The sequence below is a fragment of the Ranitomeya imitator genome, chromosome 9, assembly GCF_032444005.1.
Source record: "Ranitomeya imitator isolate aRanImi1 chromosome 9, aRanImi1.pri, whole genome shotgun sequence".
NCBI lineage: Eukaryota > Metazoa > Chordata > Amphibia > Anura > Dendrobatidae > Ranitomeya > Ranitomeya imitator.
This window is the reverse complement of record NC_091290.1, coordinates 100,050,854-100,077,644: the sequence shown is the minus strand read 5'-3', so window position 1 is coordinate 100,077,644 and position 26,791 is coordinate 100,050,854. Positions and strand designations below refer to the sequence as shown.

The 26,791-nt window shown below is 46.9% G+C and overlaps 1 protein-coding gene across 4 annotated transcripts in view; it reads right to left on the bottom strand.

Moving 5' to 3' along the window:
* Positions 1 to 26,791, bottom strand: part of SLC7A6 (solute carrier family 7 member 6) — a 148,218-nt gene that overhangs the window by 85,014 nt on the left and 36,413 nt on the right. For 2 of the 4 annotated variants that reach the window (XR_011315345.1, XM_069740316.1), the window contains exon 1: positions 4,312 to 4,415. The exons of 1 other annotated variant lie outside the window; for it this stretch is intronic. The gene's annotated coding sequence lies outside the window, so the exon portion shown is untranslated. Of the gene's footprint in view, positions 1 to 4,311; positions 4,416 to 26,791 lie in introns of those variants that run through there. One more of the 4 variants, XM_069740317.1, reaches the window with a different exon arrangement.

Sequence of the window (26,791 nt, the reverse complement as noted above, 5' to 3'; positions counted from 1 at the left end):
CTCCTGTGGCCCCCTGATGTCAGTGACTGCCCCACAGTGTTACACACAGCTGTGCCCGCATCCCGTGCAGCAGTTGCCGGCTTCCCTGCTCCTCCTGCCAGCTTGTGTCTTATTTCAGCACCCTGGGTCACACAATGTTGGGCTGTAGGGCCACTAATGTTCTCACACAGGGGTTCCTGTGGCCCCTGATGTCAGTGACTGCCCCACAGTGTTACACACAGCTGTGCCCGCATCCCGTGCAGCAGTTGCCGGCTTCCCTGCGCTTCCTGCCAGCTTGTGTCTTATTTCAGCACCCTGGGTCACACAATGTTGGGCTGTAGGGCCACTAATGTTCTCACACAGGGGCTCCTGTGGCTCCTGATGTCAGTGACTGCCCCACAGTGTTACACACAGCTGTGCCCGCATCCCGTGCAGCAGTTGCCGGCTTCCCTGCTCCTCCTGCCAGCTTGTGTCTTATTTCAGCACCCTGGGTCACACAATGTTGGGCTGTAGGGCCACTAATGTTCTCACACAGGGGCTCCTGTGGCCCCCTGATGTCAGTGACTGCCCCACAGTGTTACACACAGCTGTGCCCGCATCCCGTGCAGCAGTAGCTGGCTTCCCTGCGCTTCCTGCCAGCTTGTGTCTTATTTCAGCACCCTGGGTCACACAATGTTGGGCTGTAGGGCCACTAATGTTCTCACACAGGGCCTCCTGTGGCTCCTGATGTCAGTGACTGCCCCACAGTGTTACACACAGCTGTGCCCGCATCCCGTGCAGCAGTTGCCGGCTTCCCTGCTCCTCCTGCCAGCTTGTGTCTTATTTCAGCACCCTGGGTCACACAATGTTGGGCTGTAGGGCCACTAATGTTCTCACACAGGGGTTCCTGTGGCCCCTGATGTCAGTGACTGCCCCACAGTGTTACACACAGCTGTGCCCGCATCCCGTGCAGCAGTTGCCGGCTTCCCTGCGCCTCCTGCCAGCTTGTGTCTTATTTCAGCACCCTGGGTCACACAATGTTGGGCTGTAGGGCCACTAATGTTCTCACACAGGGGCTCCTGTGGCCCCCTGATGTCAGTGACTGCCCCACAGTGTTACACACAGCTGTGCCCGCATCCCGTGCAGCAGTTGCCGGCTTCCCTGCTCCTCCTGCCAGCTTGTGTCTTATTTCAGCACCCTGGGTCACACAATGTTGGGCTGTAGGGCCACTAATGTTCTCACACAGGGGCTCCTGTGGCCCCCTGATGTCAGTGACTGCCCCACAGTGTTACACACAGCTGTGCCCGCATCCCGTGCAGCAGTTGCCGGCTTCCCTGCTCCTCCTGCCAGCTTGTGTCTTATTTCAGCACCCTGGGTCACACAATGTTGGGCTGTAGGGCCACTAATGTTCTCATACAGGGGCTCCTGTGGCCCCTGATGTCAGTGACTGCCCCACAGTGTTACACACAGCTGTGCCCGCATCCCGTGCAGCAGTTGCCGGCTTCCCTGCTCCTCCTGCCAGCTTGTGTCTTATTTCAGCACCCTGGGTCACACAATGTTGGGCTGTAGGGCCACTAATGTTCTCATACAGGGGCTCCTGTGGCCCCCTGATGTCAGTGACTGCCCCACAGTGTTACACACAGCTGTGCCCGCATCCCGTGCAGCAGTTGCCGGCTTCCCTGCGCCTCCTGCCAGCTTGTGTCTTATTTCAGCACCCTGGGTCACACAATGTTGGGCTGTAGGGCCACTAATGTTCTCACACAGGGGCTCCTGTGGCCCCCTGATGTCAGTGACTGCCCCACAGTGTTACACACAGCTGTGCCCGCATCCCGTGCAGCAGTTGCCGGCTTCCCTGCGCCTCCTGCCAGCTTGTGTCTTATTTCAGCACCCTGGGTCACACAATGTTGGGCTGTAGGGCCACTAATGTTCTCATACAGGGGCTCCTGTGGCTCCTGATGTCAGTGACTGCCCCACAGTGTTACACACAGCTGTGCCCGCATCCCGTGCAGCAGTTGCCGGCTTCCCTGCGCCTCCTGCCAGCTTGTGTCTTATTTCAGCACCCTGGGTCACACAATGTTGGGCTGTAGGGCCACTAATGTTCTCACACAGGGGCTCCTGTGGCCCCCTGATGTCAGTGACTGCCCCACAGTGTTACACACAGCTGTGCCCGCATCCCGTGCAGCAGTTGCCGGCTTCCCTGCGCCTCCTGCCAGCTTGTGTCTTATTTCAGCACCCTGGGTCACACAATGTTGGGCTGTAGGGCCACTAATGTTCTCATACAGGGGCTCCTGTGGCCCCTGATGTCAGTGACTGCCCCACAGTGTTACACACAGCTGTGCCCGCATCCCGTGCAGCAGTTGCCGGCTTCCCTGCGCCTCCTGCCAGCTTGTGTCTTATTTCAGCACCCTGGGTCACACAATGTTGGGCTGTAGGGCCACTAATGTTCTCACACAGGGGCTCCTGTGGCCCCCTGATGTCAGTGACTGCCCCACAGTGTTACACACAGCTGTGCCCGCATCCCGTGCAGCAGTTGCCGGCTTCCCTGCGCCTCCTGCCAGCTTGTGTCTTATTTCAGCACCCTGGGTCACACAATGTTGGGCTGTAGGGCCACTAATGTTCTCATACAGGGGCTCCTGTGGCCCCTGATGTCAGTGACTGCCCCACAGTGTTACACACAGCTGTGCCCGCATCCCGTGCAGCAGTTGCCGGCTTCCCTGCTCCTCCTGCCAGCTTGTGTCTTATTTCAGCACCCTGGGTCACACAATGTTGGGCTGTAGGGCCACTAATGTTCTCACACAGGGGCTCCTGTGGCCCCTGATGTCAGTGACTGCCCCACAGTGTTACACACAGCTGTGCCCGCATCCCGTGCAGCAGTTGCCGGCTTCCCTGCGCTTCCTGCCAGCTTGTGTCTTATTTCAGCACCCTGGGTCACACAATGTTGGGCTGTAGGGCCACTAATGTTCTCACACAGGGGCTCCTGTGGCTCCTGATGTCAGTGACTGCCCCACAGTGTTACACACAGCTGTGCCCGCATCCCGTGCAGCAGTTGCCGGCTTCCCTGCGCCTCCTGCCAGCTTGTGTCTTATTTCAGCACCCTGGGTCACACAATGTTGGGCTGTAGGGCCACTAATGTTCTCACACAGGGCCTCCTGTGGCTCCTGATGTCAGTGACTGCCCCACAGTGTTACACACAGCTGTGCCCGCATCCCGTGCAGCAGTTGCCGGCTTCCCTGCTCCTCCTGCCAGCTTGTGTCTTATTTCAGCACCCTGGGTCACACAATGTTGGGCTGTAGGGCCACTAATGTTCTCACACAGGGGCTCCTGTGGCTCCTGATGTCAGTGACTGCCCCACAGTGTTACACACAGCTGTGCCCGCATCCCGTGCAGCAGTTGCCGGCTTCCCTGCGCCTCCTGCCAGCTTGTGTCTTATTTCAGCACCCTGGGTCACACAATGTTGGGCTGTAGGGCCACTAATGTTCTCATACAGGGGCTCCTGTGGCCCCCTGATGTCAGTGACTGCCCCACAGTGTTACACACAGCTGTGCCCGCATCCCGTGCAGCAGTTGCCGGCTTCCCTGCGCCTCCTGCCAGCTTGTGTCTTATTTCAGCACCCTGGGTCACACAATGTTGGGCTGTAGGGCCACTAATGTTCTCACACAGGGGCTCCTGTGGCCCCCTGATGTCAGTGACTGCCCCACAGTGTTACACACAGCTGTGCCCGCATCCCGTGCAGCAGTTGCCGGCTTCCCTGCGCCTCCTGCCAGCTTGTGTCTTATTTCAGCACCCTGGGTCACACAATGTTGGGCTGTAGGGCCACTAATGTTCTCACACAGGGGCTCCTGTGGCCCCTGATGTCAGTGACTGCCCCACAGTGTTACACACAGCTGTGCCCGCATCCCGTGCAGCAGTTGCCGGCTTCCCTGCTCCTCCTGCCAGCTTGTGTCTTATTTCAGCACCCTGGGTCACACAATGTTGGGCTGTAGGGCCACTAATGTTCTCACACAGGGGCTCCTGTGGCTCCTGATGTCAGTGACTGCCCCACAGTGTTACACACAGCTGTGCCCGCATCCCGTGCAGCAGTTGCCGGCTTCCCTGCGCCTCCTGCCAGCTTGTGTCTTATTTCAGCACCCTGGGTCACACATGTCGCAATCCCAGCCTGGGATAAACACGCAGCCCCCCACAGCCGGACTGCAGACCCTCCTCCTCATCATCACTGTCCTCCACACAGCTGCTTCCTGCAGATAACAGCCCGGCCGTCCTGCGCTGCCCACATCTCCGGGGATGCGCCGTGCAGTGTCCTGGGTGATGCCGGCTGTGTGGACAGATGGCACGGGCTAGGCTCCGCTCACTTACCGTCACATTCCCGGCGGCGCCGTCCCTGGTGCTGCCTTCCCACAGTGCTGCCCGTCCCTCCGCTGGCCGGCTCCTCTCGCCTTGTCTGCGGAGGCTCCGCCCCTTCTGCCGGCAGCACGTGACCCGAGCCCCAGCGCTGGCACCCGGGGAGGCAGATGGCAGATGCCGGGCTGTGCATTGTGGAGCGGAGCCCTGTACAGACAGTGCGGCTGTGGCTGCGGCGTTGTCCCCGCAAACACGTGCCGTGCTGCCCACAAGCTCCCTGACACTGCTGCTCATGCTGTCATATAGGAGGCCGGCTGTCTGAGGAGAGATTTTTGTTTTGTTTTAATTTTTCTTTACAAAATGTGTCAGATTGGTTTTAAAACATTAAGGCCTCGTTCACACCTTCAGTATTTGGTCAGTTTTTACCTCAGTATTTGTAACCAGGAGAGGAAAAGTATAATAGAAACCCGTCACCGCTTCTGGGTTATTACCCACTGCTGAGAATGGCTACAAATACTGAGGTAAAAAACTCGCCAAATACTGACCGTGTGCACGTGGCCTGTGGCCTCTGAGCGGTTTGTAGACCGTTTCAATGGCGTCTGCAGGATAATTATGAGCTTTTGGGGCATTTTCATGTTGCAGATTTTCTGCCCCTATTATGGAAAGTAGGTTACTTGCATTTTTGTAAAACTACATGGAGTAAAACACGGAGAACTCGTCATGGGAATGTGGCCTTAAGACGGTTTCACACGTCAGTGGCTCCGGTACGTGTGGTGACAGTTTTCTCACGTACCGGGGACACTGACACACGTAGACCCATTCAAATGAATGGGGCTATGCACATGTCAGCGTGCTTTGACGGACCGTGTGTTTGTGTGCAAAACAAGCAGACGTCCGTTTTCACCCGGGCACACGGGCTGCAAAACGTGCCACACACGAGCACACGGAGAACACTGTACACTGTCCTCCGTGCGCACAGCCGGCCGCGGGGGAAGCAGCGCTACTGTAAGCCGCTGTTCCTCGGCGGCTGGTGCTGAACGCGGCTTTTCATCCATTGTCCCCTGCTCTGCCGGCGAGCACGGAAGAATGAATGAATGAATGAATGAAAATCCCGATGTGGGGTCCCCCTTATGTTTTTAAACCAACCCGACAAAACTCACAGGTGTGGGCTGCTATTCTCAGGCTGGTAAGGGACCATTGACATGGGCCCCCCCAGCCTAAAAACAGCAGCCGCCCAGAAAAGGCGCATCTATTAGATGAGCCAATTCTGGAGCTTTGCCAGGTTCTTCCCACTTGCCCTGTAGTGGTGGCAAGTGGGGTAATAAGGGGTTAATGTCACCTTCCTATTGTAAGGTGACATTAAGCCCGGCTTTGTAATGGAGAGGAGTCAATAAAGACACCTCTCAATTACGAATCCTATAGTTAATAAAACACCACACATGCAGAATAATCGGGCGAGTCTCATCTGATTTACACAAGACACTAGTGCACACGCTGCAATATTTTTCAGACAAAAAAAAGAACCCAAACGTGAGGTCAGAATAAATAAAATAATAAAAAATAGTTAAATTTAAAATACCTTTATTAATCGTGGTAAATAGTACTACAAACACATGAATTGCCTGCACACCTAATAACACATAGCATAAAAGAATTGGAGATAAAAAATATAGGATATATATGTTCATCAATAAAGCACCTCATCAGGAAGATAACATATAACAATAGGATAAAAGGTAGGTGTAAATACAAGCCCCAGAGTACACCTGCCTAGAGAAATGCTATAGTATAGCAGCAAAATGGCAAAAAAAAAGTGAAAAAGGTGATGTGTGTTAACCGGTGTAAGCAGAAGAAATATATAAAAAATCATGAAAAGGTGAAAACCTCAAAAAAGTGGAGAATGTAAAGTGCAAAGTGCTGAGGCAAATGCTAAAACAAAAAACGGTTTGATCACATAAATGCCAAAAGAGACTAAGTGTAGTGTATCCTCCTTCTTCACCTCTCGCTTCCTTAAACACAATGTAGACAAAACCGAATTCATCATCTTTTCCCCACCTCATGTATCCCCCTACCTGATCTATCTATTATGGTAAACGGCATCACGCTCTCTCCCGCACCTGAAATCCACTGCATCGGGGTAACTCTCGACTCTGCCCTGTCCTTCAAACCTCACGTCCAAGCTCTTGCCACCTCCTGTCGCCTCCAACTCAAAAATATTGCCAGAATCCGTTCCTTCCTCAGCCCACAATCTACCAAAACTCTTGTGCTTGCTCTTATCATCTCCCGCCTCGATTACTGCAACACCCTCCTCTGTGGCCTCCCAGCTAACTCTTTTGCACCACTCCAGTCTGTCCTCAACTCAGCTGCCCGGCTAATCCACCTCTCTCCTCGCTACTCCCCTGCTTCTCCCCTCTGCAAATCCCTCCACTGGCTCACAATTCCCCAACGAATCCAGTTCAAACTACTAACACTGATCTACAAAGCCATTCACAACCTGTCCCCTCCCTATTGCCATCTTGACGCCGTGTTTCCCTTTAGTGTGCTGCCCCCCTGGTTTTGACTTGGCTTGTATCCTGACCTGCTTCTGTCTTTTGGCTTATCCGCTCATGACCGTTACTGACTCACTGGCTTGTCTCTGACCATGAGTTTGCTTATTCCTTTGGTACTGCGCTACAGTCTAGGATTTGACCGGCTTGTTTTGACTATTCTGCTGCCACCTGTGGTAGCCTCACTGCTGCACTGCAGGCCGGCTCTGTTTAGGTGCAGTCCTGCTTCCACTCTACTGCCATCTAGTGGAGCCTGCACCTACCTGCATTGCAGCAGCGTGACACGTGTATATTTCTCTGCTTCCAGGAGTATTAGGTCGGCCTCACACTAGCGAGTTTTACGGATGTAAGAGCGCAGAAACTACGTCCGTAAAACTTGCATAACATACGGCACAATTATTCTCTATGCCCCTGCTCCTATCTGCCGTATTTTACTGATCAGTATTATACGGCTTTCTACGGCCGTAGAAAATTGCAGCATGCTGCGTTTGTCACCGTATTGCGCAAATAAAACGCCAATGAAAGTCTATGGAAGCCCCAAAAATACGGATTACACACGGACCAGCAGTGTGACTTGCGAGGAATACGCAGCGCTGTTAGAGAGAAAAGCCGGCAACAGTGCGGTGTACAGTAAAATCACACTGACAGCTTACAGTAGAATAGGTAGAATAAATGTGTACACATAGAATAGGTATATATATATATATATATATATATATATATATATGTCATTGAGACACATATATGTATATATATTATTACTTCAAACAGCGCGAGATAGCAGAAAGCCGGTAATTCAATTACCGGCTTTTGCTTTCTCCTTCCTAAACCCGACATGATATGAGATATGGTTACATACAGTAAACCATCTCATATCACCATTTTTTTTGCATATTCCACACTACTAATGTTAGTAGTGTGTATATGCAAAATTTCGGTGTTCTAGATATTAAAATAAAGGGTTAATTGGCGGAAAAAATTGGCGTGGGAACTTTCCTAGAAAGCCTGGGAGCTTTGTTGTGAGTTCTGTTTTTGGGCTCCCTCTGGTGGTTACTGATGGTACTGGGTGACTTGTCTTTCCTGGGTCTCTGGGTTCCACCTGTTCCATCAGGATATGGGAGTTTCCTATTTAAGGGTTTAACAAAAACTGACATACTGGATACACATACAAGAATGTGTGGTCCTAAACATGCAGGACCAAACTATGAGAGCGCAACCGCAACTCCACAAGATATAAGAGAAACCTACAAGCGAACAGGAGTAAACTCTCATGTATAAATATAGAAAAGTAAATAAAGCCCTGAGTCTCAGAATAATAATATCAAAAAGTTAAATTTTATTTAGACAAGGCTCATAATAAATACAAAACGTGGCTAAAAGCCTAAATACACAAAACAAGACACGAGAGCAAGGAGAAACCACATAAAGATAACTAACTGCCCAAAGAGGTATGCCCCTAAATGTTGGTGTTTATGAGAGGACAAAGGATGGGTGAATTAGGCATCCCACCACAAAAGGGCCAATATATAGGGAGCCAGCGTATGCTAACATTCCAACCCATACACTCAATATATAGCCACTCATACAACCAAACATAACAGTAGCTTACCCATGTGGGAAAGGGGAACCTCGACAGGCAGCAGGAAGGGCCCCAACGCGCGTTTCGCGAAGTTGGCTTCCTCAGGGGACCATCAATGTTATGTTTGGTTGTATGAGTGGCTATATATTGAGTGTATGGGTTGGAATGTTAGCATACGCTGGCTCCCTATATATTGGCCCTTTTGTGGTGGGATGCCTAATTCACCCATCCTTTGTCCTCTCATAAACACCAACATTTAGGGGCATACCTCTTTGGGCAGTTAGTTATCTTTATGTGGTTTCTCCTTGCTCTCGTGTCTTGTTTTGTGTATTTAGGCTTTTAGCCACGTTTTGTATTTATTATGAGCCTTGTCTAAATAAAATTTAACTTTTTGATATTATTATTCTGAGACTCAGGGCTTTATTTACTTTTCTATATTTATACATGAGAGTTTACTCCTGTTCGCTTGTAGGTTTCTCGAGTTTCCTATTTAACCTGGCTTTGCTGGCATTTCCTCGCCGGTTATCAATGTATCCAGTGTGTCTTGTTACCTCTGCTCCCTGCTCCTAGAACCTTCTGGTCAAGCTAAGTTTGGATTTTCCTGTTTTGGTGTTTTGCTTTATTTGGTTTTTAGTCCAGCCTGCAGATATGTGATTCTCTGCTGCTGGTTGCTCTAGTGGGTGAAATTGCTCCTCATGTACCATGAGTTGGCACATGAGTTCAAGTAATTTCAGGATGGTTTTTTGAAGGGTTTTTCGCTGACCGCGCAGTTCACTTTTGTATCCTCTGCTATCTAGCTTTAGCGGGCCTCATTTTGCTGAAACTGTTTTCATACTGCGTATGTGCTTTCCTCTCATTTCACCGTCATTATATGTGGGGGGCTGCTATTTCTGTGGGGTATTTCTCTGGAGGCAAGAGAGGTCTGTGTTTCTTCTAATAGGGGTAGTTAGATCTTCGGCTGGAGCGAGACGTCTAGGATCATCGTAGGCACGTTCCCCGGCTACTTTTATTTGTGTGTTAGGTTCAGGGTCGCGGTCAGCTCAGGTTCCATCGCCCTAGAGCTTGTTTGTATCTGTGCTTGTCCTTTAGTGATCCCCTGCCATTGGGATCATGACAGTATAACCGGCCCACAAAGTGTTAATTGTATTGGCTGAAGTAGGAGGATAAGTAGTCTGAGGAAGTTTTTTTTTTTTTTCCCTCTTTCCCTCAGAGTTTGCTGCCTAGCCTTATTGCAGCCTGGCTACTTCCTCCTCCTCTTAATCTTTGAATGGCTCTGATCTCAGCTGTTTATCATGGACGTCCAGAGTTTGGCTTCCAGCCTGAATAATCTTGCCGCTAAGGTTCAAAATATACAGGATTTTGTTGTACATGCTCCTATGTCTGAACCTAGAATTCCTGTCCCAGAGTTTTTTTCTGGAGATAGATCTCGTTTTCTGAATTTTAGGAACAATTGCAAGTTGTTTCTTTCTTTGAAATCTCGCTCCTCGGGAGACCCTGCTCAGCAAGTCAAGATTATTATATCTTTCCTGCAGGGTGACCCTGAGGATTGGGCATTTGCATTGGCACCAGGGGACCCTGCGTTGCTTAATGCGGATGCGTTTTTTCTGGCATTGGGTTTGCTCTATGAGGAACCTAACCAAGAGATTCAGGCTGAAAAAGCTTTGTTGGCCCTCTCTCAGGGGCAAGATGAAGCAGAAATTTATTGTCAAAAATTTCGGAAGTGGTCGGTGCTTACTCAGTGGAATGAGTGCGCTCTGGCTGCAAAGTTCAGAGATGGCCTTTCTGAGGCCATTAAAGATGTTATGGTGGGGTTCCCTGCGCCTACTGGTCTGAATGAGTCTATGACTATGGCTATTCAGATTGATCGGCGTTTACGGGAGCGCAAACCTGTGCATCATTTGGCGGTGTCGTCTGAACCGTCACCTGAGATAATGCAATGTGATAGAATTCAGTCCAGAAGTGAACGGCAAAAGTATAGGCGGAAAAAAGGGTTGTGCTTTTATTGTGGTGATTCAGCTCATGTAATATCAGCATGCTCTAAACGCACAAAAAAGGTTGATAAGTCTGTTGCCATTAGTACTTTACAGTCTAAGTTCATTCTGTCTGTGACTCTGATTTGTTCATTATCATCCATTTCCGTCGATGCCTATGTGGATTCAGGCGCTGCCCTGAGTCTTATGGATTGGTCATTTGCCAATCGCTGTGGGTTTAGTCTGGAGCCTCTGGAAGTCCCTATTCCTTTGAAGGGAATTGACTCTACACCTTTGGCTATGAATAAACCTCAGTACTGGACACAAGTGACCATGCGTATGACTCCCGTTCATCAGGAGGTGATTCGCTTCCTGGTACTGTATAATTTGCATGATGTCCTAGTGCTTGGTCTGCCATGGTTACAAACTCATAATCCAGTCCTTGACTGGAAATCAATGTCTGTGTTAAGCTGGGGTTGTCAGGGGGTTCATGATGATGCACCTCCAATTTCTATCGCTTCATCTACTCCTTCTGAGATTCCTGTGTTTTTGTCTGATTATCGGGATGTTTTTGAGGAGCCTAAGCTCAGTTCGCTTCCTCCTCACAGGGATTGCGATTGTGCTATAAATTTAATTCCAGGCAGTAAATTTCCTAAAGGTCGTTTGTTCAATCTGTCAGTGCCAGAGCATACTGCTATGCGGGATTATGTTAAGGAGTCCTTGGAAAAGGGACATATCCGTCCATCTTTGTCCCCTTTGGGAGCAGGTTTTTTTTTCGTGGCCAAAAAAGATGGTTCCTTGAGGCCTTGTATAGATTATCGTCTTTTGAATAAGATTACCGTAAAATATCAGTATCCTTTGCCATTGTTGACTGATTTGTTTGCTCGCATTAAGGGGGCTAAATGGTTCACTAAGATTGATCTTCGGGGTGCGTATAATCTTATACGAATAAAGCAAGGTGATGAGTGGAAAACCGCATTTAATACGCCTGAGGGCCATTTTGAGTATTTGGTAATGCCTTTCGGACTTTCTAATGCTCCTTCAGTCTTCCAGTCCTTTATGCACGATATTTTCCATGAATATCTGGATAAATTTATGATTGTGTATTTGGATGATATTTTGGTTTTTTCTGATGACTGGGAGTCTCATGTTCAGCAGGTCAGGAAGGTGTTTCAGGTCCTGCGGGCCAATTCCTTGTTTGTAAAAGGCTCAAAGTGTCTCTTTGGAGTCCAGAAGATTTCTTTCTTGGGGTATATTTTTTCCCCTTCTACTATTGAGATGGATCCCGTCAAGGTTCAGGCTATTTGTGACTGGACGCAGCCTACATCTCTTAAGAGTCTACAGAAGTTCTTGGGCTTTGCTAATTTCTATCGTCGTTTTATAACTAATTTTTCTAGTGTTGTTAAGCCTTTGACGGATTTGACTAAGAAGGGTGCTGATGTTGCTGATTGGTCTCCTGCGGCTGTGGAGGCCTTTCAGGAACTTAAGCGCCGGTTTTCTTCTGCTCCTGTGTTGCGTCAGCCAGATGTTTCGCTCCCTTTTCAGGTTGAGGTTGATGCTTCCGAGATTGGAGCGGGGGCGGTTTTGTCACAGAGAAGCTCCGATTGCTCAGTGATGAAGCCATGCGCGTTTTTTTCTAGAAAGTTTTCGCCGGCTGAGCGGAATTATGATGTTGGTAATCGGGAACTTTTGGCCATGAAGTGGGCATTTGAGGAGTGGCGTCATTGGCTAGAGGGTGCTAGACATCGTGTGGTGGTCTTGACTGATCACAAAAATTTGATTTACCTTGAGTCTGCCAGGCGTCTGAATCCTAGACAGGCTCGTTGGTCACTGTTTTTCTCTCGTTTCAATTTTGTGGTTTCATACCTGCCAGGTTCAAAGAATGTGAAGGCGGATGCTCTTTCTAGGAGTTTTGTGCCTGACTCCCTTGGAAATTCTGAACCCACTGGTATCCTTAGGGATGGGGTGATTTTGTCTGCTCTCTCCCCAGACTTGCGACGTGCTTTGCAGGAGTTTCAGACGGGTAAACCTGATCGTTGTCCGCCTGAGAGACTGTTTGTTCCGGATAATTGGACCAGTAGAGTCATCTCCGAGGTCCATTCTTCTGCGTTGGCAGGTCATCCTGGAATATTTGGTACTAGAGACTTGGTGGCCAGGTCTTTTTGGTGGCCTTCCTTGTCGAGGGATGTGCGTTCTTTTGTGCAGTCTTGTGAGGTTTGTGCTCGGGCTAAGCCTTGCTGTTCTCAGGCCAGTGGATTGTTGTCACCTTTGCCTATCCCAAAGAGGCCTTGGACGCACATTTCCATGGACTTTATTTCGGATCTCCCTGTCTCTCAAAAAATGTCCGTCATCTGGGTTGTGTGTGATCGCTTTTCTAAAATGGTTCATCTGGTCCCCTTGCCTAAGTTACCTTCCTCCTCTGAGTTGGTCCCTCTGTTTTTTCAGAACGTGGTTCGTTTGCATGGGATTCCTGAGAACATCGTTTCTGACAGGGGATCCCAGTTTGTGTCTAGATTTTGGCGGACGTTCTGTGCTAAGATGGGCATTGATTTGTCCTTTTCGTCTGCATTCCATCCTCAGACGAATGGCCAGACTGAACGAACTAATCAGACCTTGGAAACTTATTTAAGGTGTTTTGTTTCTGCTGATCAGGATGACTGGGTTACCTTTTTGCCGCTGGCCGAGTTTGCCCTTAATAATCGGGCTAGTTCTGCTACCTTGGTTTCTCCTTTCTTTTGTAATTCGGGGTTTCATCCTCGTTTTTCCTCTGGTCAGGTGGAACCTTCTGATTGTCCTGGAGTGGACATGGTGGTGGATAGGTTGCATCGGATTTGGAGTCATGTGGTGGACAATTTGAAGTTGTCCCAGGAGAAGGCTCAGCAGTTTGCTAATCGCCGTCGCCGCGTGGGTCCTCGACTTCTTGTTGGGGACTTGGTGTGGTTGTCTTCTCGTTTTGTTCCTATGAAGGTCTCTTCTCCTAAGTTCAAGCCTCGGTTCATCGGTCCCTATAGGATCTTGGAAATTCTTAACCCTGTGTCGTTTCGTTTGGATCTCCCGGCATCGTTTGCTACTCATAATGTGTTCCATCGGTCGTTGTTGCGGAAGTATGAGGTACCTGTTGTTCCTTCGCTTGAGCCTCCTGCTCCAGTGCTGGTGGAGGGAGAATTGGAGTATGTTGTGGAGAAGATCTTGGATTCTCGTGTTTCCAGACGGAAACTCCAGTATTTGGTCAAGTGGAAGGGTTATGGTCAGGAGGATAATTCTTGGGTGGTTGCCTCTGATGTTCATGCTGATGATTTGGTTCGCGCTTTTCATAGGGCTCATCCTGGTCGCCCTGGTGGTTCTCGTGAGGGTTCGGTGACCCCTCCTCAAGGGGGGGGTACTGTTGTGAGTTCTGTTTTTGGGCTCCCTCTGGTGGTTACTGATGGTACTGGGTGACTTGTCTTTCCTGGGTCTCTGGGTTCCACCTGTTCCATCAGGATATGGGAGTTTCCTATTTAACCTGGCTTTGCTGGCATTTCCTCGCCGGTTATCAATGTATCCAGTGTGTCTTGTTACCTCTGCTCCCTGCTCCTAGAACCTTCTGGTCAAGCTAAGTTTGGATTTTCCTGTTTTGGTGTTTTGCTTTATTTGGTTTTTAGTCCAGCCTGCAGATATGTGATTCTCTGCTGCTGGTTGCTCTAGTGGGCTGAAATTGCTCCTCATGTACCATGAGTTGGCACATGAGTTCAAGTAATTTCAGGATGGTTTTTTGAAGGGTTTTTCGCTGACCGCGCAGTTCACTTTTGTATCCTCTGCTATCTAGCTTTAGCGGGCCTCATTTTGCTGAAACTGTTTTCATACTGCGTATGTGCTTTCCTCTCATTTCACCGTCATTATATGTGGGGGGCTGCTATTTCTGTGGGGTATTTCTCTGGAGGCAAGAGAGGTCTGTGTTTCTTCTAATAGGGGTAGTTAGATCTTCGGCTGGAGCGAGACGTCTAGGATCATCGTAGGCACGTTCCCCGGCTACTTTTATTTGTGTGTTAGGTTCAGGGTCGCGGTCAGCTCAGGTTCCATCGCCCTAGAGCTTGTTTGTATCTGTGCTTGTCCTTTAGTGATCCCCTGCCATTGGGATCATGACAGAGCTTTCAAGGAAAGCTCCCACGATCTATGAACAGCCAGCAGAGGGCGCCTCACCGCAAATGCAGGTAAATATAGGTCATTGACCTACTTTACCTTCACTCCCTGGGGTTTTGCAGCGAGGAGTAGCGTTGCATTAGCAGAACTCCTGGCTGCAAAATGTTTTAACCCCTTCAGAAGGATTTACATCGTTGGACTTTACAGATCTGCGGAAGGTATGTATATTGTTGGTTTATTATGGTTTTTTTGGTTACAGAACGAGGGTCTTCAGTGATTCGATTGGGCGTTAAATAAAATATTACAACAACCTTTGTTTTTATTTCATTAAAATAATTTTTAATAATGTGTGTGTGTTTTTTTTAACCCTTTCATTCAATTGGATTAATAATGGATAGGTGTCATAATTGACGCCTCTCCATTATTAATTAGGCTTAATGTCACCTTACAATAGCAAGGTGGCATTAACCCTTCATTATCCCATATCCCACCGCTACACGGGAATGGGAAGAGAGTGGCCAAGTGCCAGAATAGGCGCATCTTCCAGATGTGCCTTTTCTGGGGTGGCTGGGGGCAGGTATTTTTAGCCAGGGGGGAGGCCAATAACCGTGGACCCTCTCCAGGCTATTAATATCTGCCCTCAGTCACTGGCTTTACTACTCTGGCGGAGAAAATTGCGCGGGAGCCCACGCCAATTTTTTCCGCCATTTAACCCTTAAATATAATAGCTAGAACGGCCAAATTTTGCATAGACACACTACTGACATTAGTAGTGTGGAATATGCAAAAAAAATGGTGATATGAGATGGTTTACTGTATGTAAACCAGGTCTCATATCATGTCGGGTTTAGGAAGGAGAAAGCAAAAGCCGGTAATTGAATTACCAGCTTTAAAGCTGTCTCGCGCTGCATTAAATATAAATATATATATATATAGGTGTCTCCCTGACATATATATATATATGTATATATACCTATTCTATGTGTATATATCTACTCTCATCTAACCTGTCAGTGTGATTTTACTGTACTCTGCGCTGAATTACCGGCTTTTCAAAGGAGACCCGTGCGTAAAAATCGGACAGCAATACGGATGTCATACGGATGTTGCGATAAAAAAATCGCATGACACTCGCATGACACTCGCATGGCACTCGCAGACGTTACATCCGTTTTTTCGGTCCGTAAATCGGACCGTTTTTTTCTCACACAAGTGGAGATGAACCCTAATATGTAAAGTAGGTTACTTGCATTTTTGTAAAACTACATGGAGTAAAACACGGAAAATTCGTCGTGGGAATGTGGCCTTAAGACGGTTTCACACATCAGTGTCTCGTGTGGTGACAGTTTTCTCACGTACTGGAGACACTGACACACGTAGACACATTCAAATGAATGGGGCTATGCACATGTCAGCGTGTTTTGACGGACCGTGTGTCTGTGTGCAAAACAAGCAGACGTCCATTTTCACCCGGGCACATGGGCTGCAAAACATGCCACACACGAGCACACGGAGAACACTGTACACTGTCCTCCGTGCGCACAGCCGGCCGCGGGGGAAGCAGCGCTACTGTAAGCCGCTGTTCCTCGGCGGCTGGTGCTGAACGCGGCTTTTCATCCATTGTCCCCTGCTCTGCCGGCGAGCACGGAAGAATGAATGAATGAATGAAAATCCCGATGTGGTGTCCCCCTTATGTTTTTAAACCAACCCGACAAAACTCACAGGTGTGGGCTGCTATTCTCAGGCTGGTAAGGGACCATTGACATGGGCCCCCCCAGCCTAAAAACAGCAGCTGCCCAGAAAAGGCGCATCTATTAGATGAGCCAATTCTGGAGCTTTGCCAGGTTCTTCCCACTTGCCCTGTAGTGGTGGCAAGTGGGGTAATAAGGGGTTAATGTCACCTTCCTATTGTAAGGTGACATTAAGCCCGGCTTTGTAATGGAGAGGAGTCAATAAGACACCTCTCAATTACGAATCCTATAGTTGTTAAAGGGTTAATAAAACACCACACATGCAGAATAATCGGGCGAGTCTCATCTGATTTACACAAGACACTAGTGCACACGCTGCAATATTTTTCAGACAAAAAAAAAAAGAACCCGAACGTGAGGTCAGAATAAATAAAATAATAAAAAATAGTTACGTTTAAAATACCTTTATTAATCGTGGTAAATAGTACTACAAACACATGAATTGCCTGCACACTTAATAACACATAGCATAAAAGAAGTGAAGATAAAAAATATAGGATATATATGTTCATCCAAAAACCACCTCATCAGGAAGATAACATGAAAAGGTGAAAACCTCAAAAAAGTGGAGAATGTAAAGTGCAAAGTGCTGAGGCAAATGCTAAAACAAAAAATATATTAATGTAAGTGGCTTGATATCACGGTATGATCACATAAATGCCAAAAGAGACTAAGTGTAGTGATTAGGGTTAATCGCTGTGACCATTATAGGTCAAGAGCGTATAACAATAGGCAGGGACATGCAGGCTAGTAGAATCAATTCCCTGGATATCGGTGGTGAAATAGGGCGGCAGGCGCGCCGACGCGCATTTTGGAAGTTACTCCTTCATCAGGGGTTGTCAGACTCTTTCAAACCGGTGTTTATATAGTTGAGAGGAGACACGTGTAGGCGAGAACCTGGGAACTATTGACGCACGCGTGCCACCGAAAACCAGAAGTCACCGTCACCCGTGTCAGGTGACTGATGACGCTGAGTCACAAGACCGAGACAGAGGGAGCAGGGGACAGCCAGAACCCTTTATTCTGACCTCACGTTCGGGTTCTTTTCTTTGATTTTTATATTGAAATGGTCTTCCAATTCCTCCTATACAACAGGTGTTTAACACGTTTGGTGCATATATTTGCCACATTTTTCTTATGAACTTCCAGTAAGCATCAATTGTTGTGTTCAATACGTGTGTTCAATATTTTTCACATGCAGATTCAGTCAATGAAAAAAAATCACTCATCTCCACTGCCCCATTGCATTACATTGGTTTGTCAGCACTCAGGTACCATCTTATTTTTTCACAGACAGCAGTCAAACCGAAAATATACACCTTATCCTCACACCCCCTGTATATTACAATTCAAAAAATGTCCAAATCACCAGAATATGGCACTTTAATAGCTATAGAACAACAAATAGCCAAACTGCAATAAACAGGCTTAAACGAAGAGATCCATATATACAACTTAAATGTTTATTGAAATATTACATAGAATTAAAAACTTGTTAAAAGTCAGATCCACAATACAATACAATAGATCCACAGATCCACTAGGCATGGATCCACAATACACAAAGATACCCAGTATGGGGAACTCCTACATGTACCCAACCAATAAAATAGAAAGTAAGATTCACAGAGCAGGCATCTAATGAGGTAGAAATCTAAAGGTACCGTCACACTTAGCGACGCTGCAGCGATACCGACAACGATCCGGATCGCTGCAGCGTCGCTGTTTGGTCGCTGGAGAGCTGTCACACAGACCGCTCTCCAGCGACCAACGATGCCGGTAACCAGGGTAAACATCGGGTAACTAAGCGCAGGGCCGCGCTTAGTAACCCGATGTTTACCCTGGTTACCATCCTAAAAGTAAAAAAACAAACAGTACATACTTACCTACAGCCGTCTGTCCTCCAGCGCTGTGCTCTGCACTCCTCCTGTACTGTCTGTGTGAGCACAGCGGCCGGAAAGCAGAGCGGTGACGTCACCGCTCTGCTTTCCGGCTGACCGACGCTCACAGTCAGTGCAGGAGGAGTGCAGAGCACAGCGCTGGAGGACAGACGGCTGTAGGTAAGTATGTACTGTTTGTTTTTTTACTTTTAGGATGGTAACCAGGTTAAACATCGGGTTACTAAGCGCGGCCCTGTGCTTAGTTACCCGATGTTTACCCTGGTTACCAGTGAAGACATCGCTGAATCAGCGATGTCTGCGGGGAGTCCAGCGACCAAATAAAGTTCTGGACTTTCTTCCCCGACCAGCGACAGCACAGCAGGGGCCTGATCGCTGCTGCCTGTCACACTGGACGATATCGCTAGCGAGGACGCTGCAACGTCACGGATCGCTAGCGATATCGTCTAGTGTGACGGTACCTTTAGTTTGCTCCCAGCAATAATGAGGTAAGCAGATTACACCTATTTCAGTGGCATCATAACTGCTAGAGAATAACTATGCAAACAGTATTATAATATGATGTCATATACAGCATAAAAAGATGACCAGGGAGGTAGAGTACAAAAAGAAAATAGAGTAATTGAGTGCTAATAGCATCCCTAGCTCGACTGTGTTCTGTATATCTACACAAATCCTGCTGACGTCATAAATATAATGTGACAGTGCAATAGAAATAATGAAAGATTATAGTACCTTAGCTCTGTATGCCGCAGTAAAAGAGGGGGACGTTCCCCCCTCACCCCCTGTATATAGTATATACTGTATGTGAGGAGCTGATTCTTAGACATGTTGCTATGATCCAGACGGGGTTTTGAGTCCTGTTTTCCCTTTTTCGAATTCTGGTCATGTCTTACCTTAGCTTTGTATGCCGCAGTAAAAGAGGGGGACGTTCCCCCTCACCCCTTCCATATAGTATATACTGTATGTGAGGAGCTGATTCTCAGACGTGTTGTTATGATCTAGACCGGGTTTTGAGTCCTGTTTTCCCTTTTTCCAATTCTGGTCATGTCAAGAGTTAACCTTTCTCAGCCTCTGTCTGGGTTCAGATTGGCTATTTATCGCCGTTGCATCCTGCAGGCGAGGTGAGTTATAGTTTTTGCCTAGTGCTGCTGTAGCTGACTCTAATTGCTCTGATTTTTCCTGCTGCATTTGCTGTCTGAATTCATGTCTCTGTTTTCCCCTATTGCCGTCTTGACGCCGTGTTTCCATTTAGTGTGCTGGCCCCCTGGTTTTGACTTGGCTTGTATCCTGACCTGCTTCTGTCTTTTGGCTTGTCCGCTCATGGCAGTTACTCAGAGAGATATTGTGGAAAGCAAAGAGGTCACCAACATTATTATTCAACCCAAATGGGGTATACTCATATTTAAATAAAATGGGACCAAGGGTAGGACCATAATGGACAGACTGTGACAATAAACACCAAACCAACCAAAGAGAAAACAGTCAAAAGTCCAAATATATATAAATGTACAAACAACTTTATTATTAATAACTAGCTGAAGAGCCCGGCGTTGCCTAGGCATAGTAAATATCTGTGGTTAGTTATAGCACCTCACTTTTCTTATTTTCCCATCACGCCTCTCATTTTCCCAATCACATCTTTCATTTTCCCCCTCACATCTCTCATTTTCTCCCTCACACCTCTCATTTTCTCCCTCACTCCTCTCATTCCCCCCTAACACTTGTCATTTCGACCTCACATCTGTCATTTTCCGATCACTCCACTATTTTCCCTCACTCCTCTCATTTTGCACTCACACCTTTTCATTTTCACCTCACACCTCTCATTTTCACCTCAGTATATACATGTTTGTCACCTGTATGTCATCTCCTGTATATAGTATATACTTGTATCTCATCTCCCCTGTATATAGTATATACCTGTATGTCATCTCCTCCTATATATAGTATATACCTGTATGTCATCTCCTTCTATATATGGTATATACCTATATGTCATCTCCTCCTGTACATATTATATACGTGTGTCATCTCCCCTGTATATAGTATATATATGTGTGTCATCTCCTCCTGTATATAGTATATACCTGTATGTCATCTTCTATATATAGCATATACCTGTAGGTCATCTGCTCCTGTATATAGTATATACCTGTGTGTCATCTCCTCCTGTATATAGTATATACGTGTGTCATCTCCTCCTGTATATAGTATATACCTGTATGTCATCTCCTCCTCTATATAGTATATACCTGTGTGTCATCTCTCCTGTATATAGTATATATCTGTGTGTCATCTCCCCTGTATATAGTATATACCTGTGTGTCATCTCCTCCTGTATTAGACCTCGTTCACACGTTATTTGCTCAGTATTTTTACCTCAGTATTTGTAAGCTAAATTGGCAGCCTGATAAATCCCCAGCCAACAGGATGCCCTCCCCCCTGGCAGTATATATTAGCTCACACATACAGATAATAGACAGGTCTTGTGACTAACAGCTGCCGTATTTCCTATATGGTACATTTGTTGCTCTTGTAGTTTGTCTGCTTATTAATCAGATTTTTATTTTTGAAGGATACCAGACTTGTGTGTGTTTTAGGGCGAGTTTCGTTTGTCAAGTTGTGTGTGTTGAGTTGTGTGTGGCGACATGCATGTAGCGACTTTTGTGAGATGAATTTTGTGTGGCAACATGCGTGTAGCAACTTTTTGTGTGTCGAGTTGCATGTGATAGGTTAGTGTAGCAAGTTGTGTGCAGCAAGTTTTGCGCATGGCGAGTTTTGCGCGTCGCGAGTTTTATGTGTGGTGCCTTTTGAGTATGTGCAACTTTTGTGTGAGGCAACTTTTGCATGTGTTGCAACTTTTGTGCATGTGGCAATTTTTCCGCGTGTGCAAGTTTTGCGTGTGGCGAGTTTTCCGTGAGGTGAGTTTTGCACTTGTGGCGAGTCTTGCGTGAGCCTAGTTTTTGCATGTGGCGAGTTTTGCTCGTGGCGAGTTTTGAGCGGCGACTTTTGTGTTTTGACTTTTATGTGGCGAGGATGGTGTATGTGTGGTGAAATGTGTGCTGAGGGTGGTATATGTGTTCAAGCATGTGGTAGTGTGTGGCGCATTTTGTGTGTGTGTTCATATCCCCGTGTGTGGTGAGTATCCCATGTCGTGGCCCCACCTTAGCAATTGTACGGTATATACTCTTTGGCGCCATCGCTCTCATTCTTTAAGTCCCCCTTGTTCACATCTAGCAGCTGTCAATTTGCCTCCAACACTTTTCCTTTCACTTTTCCCCATTATGTAGATAGGGTCAAAATTGTTTGGTGAATTGGAAAGCGCGGGGTTAAAATTTCGCCTCACAACATAGCCTATGATGCTCTCGGGGTCCAGACGTGTGACTGTGCAAAATTTTGTGGCTGTAGCTGCGACGCCTCCAACACTTTTCCTTTCACTTTTTCCCCATTATGTAGATAGGGGCAAAATTGTTTGGTGAATTGGAACGCGCGGGGTTAAATTTTCGCCTCACAACATAGCCTATGACGCTCTCGGGGTCCAGACGTGTGACTGTGCAAAATTTTGTGGCTGTAGCTGCGACGCCTCCAACACTTTTCCTTTCACTTTTTCCCCATTATGTAGATAGGGGCAAAATTGTTTGGTGAATTGGAAAGTGCGGGGTTAAATTTTCGCCTCACAACATAGCCTATGACGCTCTCGGGGTCCAGACGTGTGACTGTGCAAAATTTTGTGGCTGTAGCTGCGACGCCTCCAACACTTTTCCTTTCACTTTTTCCCCATTATGTAGATAGGGGCAAAATTGTTTGGTGAATTGGAACGCGCGGGGTTAAAATTTCGCCTCACAACATAGCCTATGACGCTCTCAGGGTCCAGACATGTGACTGCAAAATTTTGTGGCTGTAGCTGCGACGGTGCAGATGCCAATCCCGGACATACATACACACACACACATACACACACATTCAGCTTTATATATTAGATGACAGATAAAAACATAACAGAAGGAAGCAATCCCCGTGCTACCCATGGCATGCACCTGAAAAGGGCAGGGGGTAGGTGCCTCTATTATAAACAAGTTCACTCACTAACCATATGGAAAAATCAATAATCGTGTAGGACTAGTAAAGAGTAACTGCATGTAAAGAACAGGCACCTCTCCCCTGTCCACCCCGACGCGCGTTTCGGCTGATGCCTTTCTCAAGGGGTATTTATCGCCGTTGCATCCTGCAGACGATGTCAGTTATAGTTTTTGCCTAGTGCTGCTGTAGCTGACTCTGATTGCTCTGATTTTTCCTGATGCATTTGCTGTCTGAACCCTCTGTCTCTGTTTTCCCCTATTGCCGTCTTGACGCCGTGTTTCCCTTTAGTGTGCTGGCCCCCTGGTTTTGACTTGGCTTGTATCCTGACCTGCTTCTGTCTTTTGGCTTATCCGCTCATGACAGTTACTGACTCACTGGCTTATCTCTGACCATGAGTTTGCTTATTCCTTTGGCACTGCGCTACAGTCTAGGATTTGACCCGGCTTGTTTTGACTATTCTGCTGCCACCTGTGGTAGCCTCACTGCTGCACTGCAGGCCGGCTCTGTTTAGGTGCAGTCCTGCTTCCACTCTACTGCCATCTAGTGGAGCCTGCACCTACCTGCATTGCAGCAGCGTGACACGTGTATATTTCTCTGCTTCCAGGAGTATTAGGCTGACAGAAATCAGCCCCATTCCAGCAACATCGAGGAATGAACCTTTAATCGGACAATAAAACTACACTGGACGTTCTAATTTACTGGACGGTGACAAACCTACCGAGCTTCCACCACGTAACATTGACGTAAATTCGAGCACTAGCCATCCAGGGATTCATTCCAATTGCCATTTTTGGGAACAGGAAATAATTTTTTACCCTGATATTAGGATTATCCAACAACTAGTCCTGGGGGTTATTTTTCACCTTCCTCTGGATTAACAGAGCAAGTAATTACTGGCTGAAATTGAAGGAATTCTTGCAGTCATACTTGCTGTGTCCCCATGTGGACTTATCTATAATGTAGTGGAAATGAACACACAGGAGGAAGCGGCTGCTACTTCACCAACCAGATATGGACTGAAGGAAAGAAGCGGCTGCTCCTTCACATGGGGTATCAGCGTACTCCTGACAAATTGCACAACAACTTTTGGGGTCCAATTTCTTCTGTTGGGCTGGGATCACACATGCGAGAAACACGTCCATGTCTCGCATGTGAAATCCAAGCTCTGGCGTGCGGCTCCATGTGTTGCTATGCGGCCGCACGCTCCACTCTGGAGTGCCGGCGCCAGAGCTTGAATTTCACATGCGAGACACGGACGTGTTTCTTGCATGGGTGATCCCGGCCTTACCCATAGGAAAATAAAAAATTGGGGGCGAAAAGATCATTTTTGTGAAAAAATATGATTTTTTATTTTTACGGCTCTGCATTATAAACTTCTGTGAAGCACTCGGTGGGTCAAAGTGCTCACCACACATCTAGATAAGTTTTTTAGGGGGTCTACTTTCCAAAATGGTGTCACTTGTGGGGGGTTTCAATGTTTAGGCACATCAGGGGCTCTCCAAACACGACATGGCGTGCTATCTCAATTCCAGTCAATTTTGCATTGAAAGGTCAAATGGCACTCCTTCCCTTCCAAGCTCTGTCATGCACCCAAATAGTGGTTCCCCCCCACATAATGGAGTATCAGCGTACTCAGGACAAATTGTACAACTACTTTTGGGGTCCAATTTCTCCTGTTACTCTCGGTAAAATAAAACAAATTGGAGCTGAAGTAAATTTTTTGTGAAAAAAAATTAAATGTTCATTTTTTTTAAACATTCCAATATTTCCTGTGAAACACCTGAAGAGTTAATAAACTTCTTGAATGTGGTCAGAATCATCAGGATCTGTTGAAGCGTTCCAGAGATATAACATCATAAAGGGACAGTGGTCAGAATTGTAAAAATTGGCCCAGTCATTAACGTGCAAACCACCATTGGGGGTTAAGGGGTTAACCTACCTGGACATTGGCAGAAAGAAGCCATGGGGTTGAACACAGTGTTGTTGAAAGAACATCCTAGACAGATTGAGGAAAACTCTGAGTAGACAGATCACGCTTCATACATTCCTGCTCTTAACCTCTCCGTCATGTGTGATGCAGACATGGATTTCCACCATCCAGACTATCCTGCATTGCAACCTTTCATCGATTTTTCTCTGCTATCCACTTCCAGGGAGATTAGCTACAGTGCCATGGGTTGTAAACTTCATTATGTTGCGCATAAGATCAATGAAGATGGACTTGTTACATTGAGATTGTTGATGTTGTTTAACAATTTTGGTTCTCCAGTCCTCAAACAGTTCTCTTCTTTCTGTTCTCCATGCTTAGGGCTCCTTTCCACTTGAAGATAAACGTCCGTGTCTCGCATGTGAAAACCAAGTTCTGGGGCAGGCACTTGGGAGCGGAGAGTGCGACTCCATGTATTACTATGCAGCCGCACTCTCCGCTCCCAAGTGCCGGCGCCATAGCTTGGTTTTCACATGCGAGACACGGACGTTTATCTCGCAAGTGGAAAGGAGCCCTTAGTGTGGTACGCATAGACACACAATGCAAAGATTGAATCAACTTATCCCCTTTTCATCTGATTTCAGGTGTGATTTTCATATTGCCCATGTCACAGGGATACCACGACCAGAGAGAGGTCAGAAGATCACCACATCTGGTTACACAAACACCTAATGTATTAGATCTGCTTCACCTTCCTTTTAGCAGTGCAGGTCTTCTTGCTCTGTTATTGCCAGGGTAGCTTCTGGAGCTCTTTGTCCTGAATTGTCTCAGCAGTTCTGTATTGGCCACTCGTCTCAGGTATACATGATCACCTTTTGCACTAGGGAATTGCTGATGGCAATTTACAACTTTATGGTTTGGTGGTGAAGGAGTAGTCGGAATTAGTGTTGGTTCGTGGTGTTTACAGGAGATATCTGCATGGATTGATTTGGAACTGCATGTTTATCCTAATCCTCTTTCCCATTTGATTTGTCCCTCCTACTGTTCCTTTCATTTCCACTTGGTTGTTTTGTGAATGTGATTGTATGATTGTAGTTTTCGTTTATCCCTATTTCCCCTGTCTGTCAGGTTTGTGTAATCTTCGGCCTCTTTCACACTTCCGTCGGAATGTGAACGTCGCAATGCGTCGTTCTGTGAAAAAAACACATCCTGCAAAGTTGCCCGCTGGATGCGTTTTTTTCACATAGACTTGTATTACCGACGCATCGCAACGTATGGACACACGTTCCATACGTCGTGCACTGGATGCGTCGGTATTTGGCGGCCCATTGTTACGAAAAAACGTTCAATGTAACAACGTCAATCCAGAAGAAACTCAGCTGACAGCACCACCGTACTAGGGAAATAACTTGTGCCTGCTCACCTGTGATGGGAGTCCTGACCGCCAGATCTGAGGTGCTCCAGCCACTGAACAAGTCCAATATCAAACAACGAAGAAGAAAGGAAAGGCGGCACTCACAGATCCATTCCGAGCGGTTACTTTATTGCTTAAAAAGCCATCACAGCCGGGGGAAAAATGCACCTATAGGAAATCATCGGTGCGGTCACTGTTCTTTCTGTCAGTATCACATCACAGGACAAAATTTGGTGATCGGACCGATTAGTCATACTGTCAAAGAATTTATATCTTGTAAAACGAAATATGTTGTGTACGTAGTTTTTTGTGAGTGCGGAAGATTCTATATAGGCAAGACTATTCGATGCCTTTACATGAGGTTTCGTGAGCATTTAAGATCCATTATTACCAAGAAGGGAGTACCAAGATTAATTGACCATATTCATGAGTCTCATGGGGGCAATTCATCCGTTTTAAGCTTCGCAGGTATCGAAAGAGTCACTTTACCAAGTCGAGGTGGTGATCTGCATAATATCTTACTAAGAAAGGAAGCCAGATGGATCATGGACACACGGGCGACGGGCCCCTTGGGGTTGAATGATCGGGTCGATATGTCCATCTTTTTATAAGCGGGATATAAAGTAAATTAATAGGGCCACATGAGAGGATATATAAATAAGTAATAGGGTATTATTAATAATCAAAAATAATAAAAATAAATATAAATATATTGGGCCTACATTTTGGCCATAATAGATTATATAAATACATATGGATTACGTATAAGTAACTGTTAGTTACTCTCTTCTTGGTATTTTAATGGCACGGTATTTTTGTTGTTATTATTTTTTTATGAGTTTATTCACACTGTGCATTTTTTGGTATAATTAAAGGCTTGTGAGTTTGTGTAAAGTGAAAACTATACTGAAAGAGTTAAAGGGAACCTGTCACCTGAATTTGGCGGGACTGGTTTTGGGTCATATGGGCGGAGTTTTCGGGTGTTTGATTCACCCTTTCCTTACCTGCTGGCTGCATGCTGGCTGCAATATTGGATTGAAGTTCATTCTCTGTCCTCCATAGTAAACGCCTGCGCAAAGCAATCTTGCCTTGTGCAGGCGTGTACTACGGAGGACATAGAATGAACTTCAGTGCAATATTGCAGCCAGCATGCAGCCAGAAGGTAAGGAAAGGGTGAATCAAACACCCGAAAACTCCGCCCATATGAC